This window comes from Giraffa tippelskirchi, chromosome 10 (genome assembly GCF_054371585.1).
Source record: "Giraffa tippelskirchi isolate mGirTip1 chromosome 10, T2T-mGirTip1v1.2.pri, whole genome shotgun sequence".
Classification (NCBI taxonomy): domain Eukaryota; kingdom Metazoa; phylum Chordata; class Mammalia; order Artiodactyla; family Giraffidae; genus Giraffa; species Giraffa tippelskirchi.
This window is the reverse complement of record NC_137284.1, coordinates 26,488,300-26,495,555: the sequence shown is the minus strand read 5'-3', so window position 1 is coordinate 26,495,555 and position 7,256 is coordinate 26,488,300. Positions and strand designations below refer to the sequence as shown.

The window sequence follows — 7,256 nt, the reverse complement described above, 5'->3', positions numbered from 1 at the left end:
AAGCATCTTTTAATTTCATGTCTGCAGTCACCATCGGCAGTGATTTTGGAGCCCAATAAAATAAAGCATTAGAGCATAGAGACCTTTAAAATGAAAGGCCTACAGAAAAGCTCCTAAAGGAAATCAACCCTGAATATTTACTGGAATGGTTGACACTGAAGCTCAAGCTCCAATAATTTTGCCACCTGATGCAAAGAGCCAATTCACTGGAAAAGATCCTTATGCTGGGAAACTTTGAGGGCAGAAGGAGAAGGGGACAGCAGGAGAATGAGTTGGTTGGATGGCATTATTAACACAATGGACATGAGCGAGCAAACTCAGGGAGATAGGGAAGGACAGGGAAGCCTGGCATGGTGCAGTTCATGGGGTCAAAAAGAGTCAGATACAGTTTAGTGGTTGAATAACAACAAAAACAGAAAAGCAACCAAATCACATGATCATTTTTAGAAACATTTCTAAAGGAAACCTAGAGGACAGAGCAGGGCTCTGTACATCCAATTTCTCCTTCCAAATTTATAAACTGGGAAAGTTTCTTTTGCAGCAATGCCTGGGTAACAAAGGGGTAGGAAGTAGGATAGTGAGGAGCAAGAAGTATTATATTAATGAATATTATTTATGCAAGGAAACATGAGGAATAGAGAAGAAACATCTCTCCCTAACAAACTAAAGCAACAACATCATTGTTTAAAGGAGTTTTACTATATATATAGGATGAAATATCAAAATTTCATTAAAGTAAAATTTAGTCACACTCACAGGAGATAAACAAATGTTCAACAGATCAAGTTAAAAACGCAGGGTATCTTCATCACTCTCTAATGCATTTCATTTTGTTTCTTTATCGTCTTTGTCACTAACTGTTTTGCTCTAAGTGTCATTCAAGAAGGATCCATGAGGATATATTTTGGAGTATCTTGTTCACCTGAGACTGTCTAACTGTTGTGCAAGCATAGTCATCAAACAAGAGTAAAAATTGAAGAGACAAAAATACCCAAGAACTATATTTAAGAATAATGAGGATAACATTGTAAAGCAAAAGAAATAAAACACAAATGTTCGATCAAAGGGACCGATGAAGGCTGAACTTGTGGATAAAAGACCTTCACACACAGTCACATGATACTTAGAATATCAAAGACAAATGATCCTAAAAGCTTTTACCCAAACCAAAACAGATTACCTCAGAAGAATAAGGACTGGCTTGATCAAATTTCTAATCAACACCACCACATACTAGACAACAAAGGAGGGACAGCTTTTAAATTTTGATGAATGATGACCTGAACCCAGTCTTCACAAGGTGCCAAACCCTATCATAAAAGCTCTAAGTATACAACATATTTAATCCTGTGTGTTAGATGCCGTTAAAACTCCATCTTTCAGATGAGGAATTGGAAGCACAGAGAAGAAAGATAACTTTATCAAAGTTGCAGAGTGTTGGTTCTGGTTTTGACCACTAGACTTCTGGTTCACAGTTCTGGTTTCTAATTGATTTTCTGCCATGCTATTGTTGTTCAGTTACGAAGTCATGCCCAACTCTTTGTGACCCCATGGATTGCAGCACTCCAGGTTCTCCTGTCTTTCTCTGTCTCCCAGACTTTTCTCATATCCATGTCCATTGAGTCATTGCACTGCATATGAAGTGTGAGAACAAAGCAGAGACATCTTCATTATTGAAGAACTCAGACTTTACTTTTTACATACTCATCTTTTGGGAAAAAAGTGAATAGTCGGATCAATTAACCAATCAGCCAAACAGAAACAATAAAAACTCTAAAAATAAAGACATAAGTTCTCAAAACAATATGTTCAATTTAAAAGAGTATGAAGAAAAGTTCCATAATTCTAGCTGTGGAAACTAGCTTAGAGATCAAATGGGCTAGATTAGAGCTTGAGAACAGGACTTCAGGAAGGACAATTCAGAAATAAAGCAGATGTAATGAAATGTGTGATACATATAAGAGAAAAAGTAATCTTATAAAGGCATTTACTATATAAAGAGAAGAAAGAAAGGAAAGGTAAAAACAAACTCCAGGAGAAATAAACTAAAGATAACCTAAAAAAACCAGGATACAAATATCAAGCTAAATTTTTCTCTAATTTAGAATAATTGATAAAAAGACAAATTCTTCACTCTTGTAATGTCATTCTTTAAAAGACACCAACTAGAAACATAAATTAACATTTCTTTCTATAGGTCCAATTATAACTCTTTGTTCTGCAATGAACCATAGTTTTTAAATTGCAGTAGCATAAATATTACTGTTTTAGTATTTTTAAAAATAAATAACTGTGTGTAATATTTGTAGTAGTTAAATTGTTGATTTAGTCAACTTTCTTTGAAATCACCTAAACTTTTATTAAAGTGTTAAGTTATTTTTTATGTCTTTGAAATATTCAATTTGCATTTCTACTCATTGCAAATTATTAAAATATGAGTAACTGGCCTATTTAGGTATTCCTATAAATGGAGAACAGGCGTTTAAGCTTAAATATCTCTAAGAACGCTATTTTAACATTATTTTACTAAAAATTTATACTTCAAACAGGCAGCATCTATAGATTTGACAAGTGTTGAGTGCAGAAGTTGACAAATGGATGCAATTCTGGAAAGCAGAGCAGTGTGTCACCTGTTATACTGAACTAAAATTAAGCAAAATATCAAGCAACCCTACTGGTTGCTGAATAGCAAAAGAATGTGAATTGGTTATTTCAATGATGCATGGATTCATCTAAGTATAAGAAGTAAGAATCTTGGCCATTTTTAAGTAATAGAGATGATTTAGCAAGTGCTTGCAAATTGCTACTAGAATTCAAAGTAGGACATTGAATAGCTCCACTTCAGTGACAAATGTGAAATTAATTTAGACTTGCAAAGAATTGTGTAAAACTGTTAAACCATCAAATTTCTTTCCACCATGTATTTGGACTGAATAGACTCATAATTAATTATATCACTGCCTTCTCCTTTTGCTTGTTACCTTATCAATAATAATATCCACTTCTTAGATCACAGCCTTGTTATGGTGAAGGGGCTTGCAAAATTTGATGAAGCTATGAGCCATAACAGGAAGACCCTGATTCTCAGAAAGACTGACAGCAAAAGGAGATGAGGGCAGCAGAGAATAAGATGGTTAGATAGCATCACCAACTCAATGGACACGAATTTGAGCAAACTTTGGGAGACAGGAAAGGACAGGGGAGCTTGGCATGTCCATGACGTTGCAAAGAGTCAGACACTGCATAACAACTGAACAACAACAAATAACAAATACATGGGAAATTCATGAAGAAACAAAGGAAAGATACACAATTTTTTTTTAAACTTTCACTTTGCACTTGTTTTCTCATTTGTATAATATAATGAAGGATGGGTAACACTGATGTTACCTCTTTTACAGGACTTTTGTGTAGATTGAATTAATCTGTGTTATACCAATCATTTAAAAGAGAGGCTCTCACACAGAGCAAGCACTGTGTAATTGTTAGTTAGCATTGAACAATTATCAAAATCTCTGCTTTTAAACTTTTGAGTCGTAACAGCCTCTTGACTATTATTTCCAGTAGAAATTCATAAATAAGTACCAAGATAAAGTACTCAAAGCGTATTGATCTTAAGACATAACCTTGGAGATTATTTTTGTTTTGGCTAAATTTCTAATGCAAGTTTATTATCAAACGATTTCTTCTTTTCCCCACTTGTGGAGTATTCAACTCCATCACCTTCATCCCATCAATACAAACAAACAAAGTTTTGTTATTGAAGACTTTGTTGGTGCAGGATATGGTTAATGATGTTTTAAGAGTATTTAGTCCTTCTGATTTTTTCTTCTCTTTCTTAGCATGGTTCTTTTATTCAACAAGTCTAATGAGAAATTTTAAAAACTTTTTTTTTTCTTAAAGTAATCAACCTAACATATTTTCCCTGGAGCAGGACTCATTCAAGAGTAATTTGGTTTCTGAAATAATATTATTTGACCTTGCTTCTTAATAAACACAGTATAGTCAGTACAGTCAAAATAGATGTATTAAGTTGTGCTGTATTTTTCATGGAAATTTCTCTCACTCTGAATTCATAGTCCTATTGTCTGTTCATTTTTGTTAATAATTGAAAATGCTATGTCTTATATTGTAGATTGCAGTTTCAGAAGCTTACTACCTAAATTATAATGTTTATGCATAGGTTATTCTCAATGAGATAACTTCTGGATGCATTCACACAGTCCTTTATGTTTTTATATTATCAAGAGTATCTAGAAGAGAGCTTAGGTGAAATGCTAAGATAATGTTTCAATTGGATTTTCACATTTTTCCAATATACCCTAACACATTCATTTTTAAGGCCTAATCCTAGTAACATCTCCGTTTCTCAAGTTGTTTAAGATAGCTATGTGTTATTGACATTATTTTCTGAGTGAGAAAAAATAAATTAATCAGAGATTTTCAACTTTGCTATATAACTCAGATTAGTCAGTCAGCTCAGTTGCTCAGTCATGTCCGACTCTTTGTGACCCCATGAACCACAGCATGCCAGGCCTCCCTGTCCATCACCAACTCCTGGAGTCCACCCAAACCCATGTCCATTGAGTCGGTGATGCCATCCAATCATCTCATCCTCTGTCGTCCCCTTCTCCTCCTGCCCTCAATTTTTCCCAGCATCAGGGTCTTTTCAGATGAGTCAGCTCTTCATATCAGGTGGCCAAAGTAATGGAGTTTCAGCTTCAACATCAGTCCTTCCAATAAACACCCAGGATTGATCTCCTTTAGGATGGACTGGTTGGATCTCCTTGCAGTCCAAGGGACTCTCAAGAGTCTTCTCCAACACCACATTTCAAAAGCATCAAGTCTTCTGCACTCAGCTTTCTTTATAGTCGAACTCTCACAACCATACATGACCACTGGAAAAACCATAGCCTTGACTAGATGGACCTTTGTAGTCAAAGTAATGTCTCTGCTTTTCAATGTGCTATCTAGGTTGGTCATAACTTTCCTTCCAAGAAGTGAGTGTCTTTTAATTTCATGGCTGCAATCACCATCTGCAGTGATTTTGGGGCCCAGAAAAATAGTCAGCCACTATTTCCACTGTTTCCCCATCCATTTGCCATGAAGTGATGGGACCAGATGCCATGATCTTAGTTTTCTGAATGTTGAGCTTTAAGCCAACTTTTTCACTCTCCTCTTTCACTTTCATCAAGAGGCTCTTTAGTTCTTCTTCACTTTCTGCCGTATAACTCAGATACCTTCAAGCTATTTCCAAAGGAGGAGTGTTGATTGAAAGCTCAGTTGCTAATGAAGTTAAAAATCTCTCTTTTGAAAAAATGTGATCTTGCTCCATTACTTATTTTAAAATAAACCACAAATGATTTATTCTTTTTCATGTGTTTTTAAATTATTTATTTCTACATTGTAAACATAATCTCTATTCTACCTGTATTAATTTTGCATTTGAAAACAAATAATTTGTTTAACTGTAATAGGAATTAATTATTTGCAAAGCTTGAATTATTGTAATCCCTAATAGAGATAACGCCCCTTTCCCAACAATGCCTGTAGTTCTTTGCACAAAAGCTTTAGTTTTTCAAAAAACTATGGAATCCCTAGGTATTTTATACCAGAAATATAAGCAAAAGTCTTAAAAGAGAATGTATAGATAAGTCGTGATAAAATGTTTATGCTTATAATATATCACAGGGCTTTATCTTAAAAAGAAAAAAAATGTATAGGAAAAGACTCACTACATTTACAGCTGCTGCTCATTTTGGACTAAAATCCTGCTGATATGAAGGCGAACACAAATCAGACTACAACAAATGATGTACATGTGATGTTTCCATAAAACCAAAGTACTGAAAGAATACTTAAAATATTTTATCTGAAACCACTTCCATGCATATTAAAATAAAACATATTCAAGACCAAAATTTATATTTATTTTTATATGTAACTTTTCATATAAAATGTTCTCAATTTGAGTTTTTTAACAACAGTCTATGCCACATTCATCTTTGTTCCCTAAGTATGTCTTACGGGAAGAATAAATCATACCACATCAAAGTAGTCACTGTCTTCTATAGTTAGAAACAGAGTTAGAGATAAAATGTTCATGATCTCTAGTCTCTGTTGTTGTCATTTTCCAAAAACATTTTTTTTCATCTTTTTTTTCTTCTTTAGCGTAGATAATCTCAGGAATCTTGCAACTTACTTCTCTACTATCTGATTGACTTTGAACCTTTGGGCTGTTTGTGCCACTGACAAGTTCAAGGAGCATGCCATTGAATAAAATATTCAAGAAAGATATGATTTTGACTTACCCTGTCTTTTTTTTTTTGATCCATTCATGTTAATATTTTCATTTGGGATGTTGAGACTGTTTACTCGCAGTTTCTTTTGATCCCCAGATAATCTCTACAAATACACATGAACCTAATACACATTCAACAAATAGCTGAATCTCCAAACACTTCAGTTTGATAATCTCATAAAACTTTCTTTATCTGGTAAAATTTCTCTCCTTTAAAGTAGAGAAACAGGTCACATTAGAGAGATAGTGTACCCACTTGTTCCCAGAGCATCAACTCTGTAATTCTGTACAAATACAAAGCATGTAATTCTGCCAGGGTGATGCTCACATTTTCCTTCTATGACAGGATGGTTTCCTTTGGGGAAAATATAGATCTCCAACTGTGATGGAATCAGGGAAGTCTTTCACGTGTGTGACAACATAAGACAACTAAGTATAGAACAAGGCAGCCAAATCAGCTGTAGAACTGGTGTTGTTTACTTGGGCAGCACAAACCTGAAACAGAAGCAAGAGAAAAATGAGAAATGGAATGAAGGTGTAGGATCTAGATGAGAGAAGTTTCTCCTCTTTCTTTCTATCACCTGCTCACTTTATGTTTTCTTCTCACAACATTGCTTACTTCAGGCCTGAGATTTGCAAAACCTTCTAGACAATTATGTGACCATAAGGTCAAAGTACTCAGCACAGCATTTTATGATCTTGATATTCTGGCCCTAGACTGTCTTCCTGCTAGAACACCAAGCACTCAGCAACACCTTGAGTATTATTACTAAATAGCATAAGCTGTTATTTTCCATGTTAACATCAATGCCTTTGTTTAGTCATAGGGAAGAATCTTTCTATTGTGATCTGTGCCTATTCAATGCCCTTCTGAAATACTTCTTGATCATCAATAGTTGCCTAACTCAGATTGCTAAAACCAAACAGTAACTTCAGTATAAAAATGAAAATATAT

At 34.5% G+C, this 7,256-nt stretch overlaps 1 long non-coding RNA gene across 1 annotated transcript; it reads right to left on the bottom strand.

The window, feature by feature from the left end:
- Positions 1–5,392: 5,392 nt before the first annotated feature.
- Positions 5,393–7,028, bottom strand: LOC145524425 (uncharacterized). Its single transcript, XR_014067495.1, has 2 exons — positions 6,891–7,028; positions 5,393–6,796 (listed from the first exon to the last, which is right to left on the bottom strand). It is a non-coding gene; the product is annotated as an uncharacterized LOC145524425 (long non-coding RNA).
- Positions 7,029–7,256: the final 228 nt, after the last annotated feature.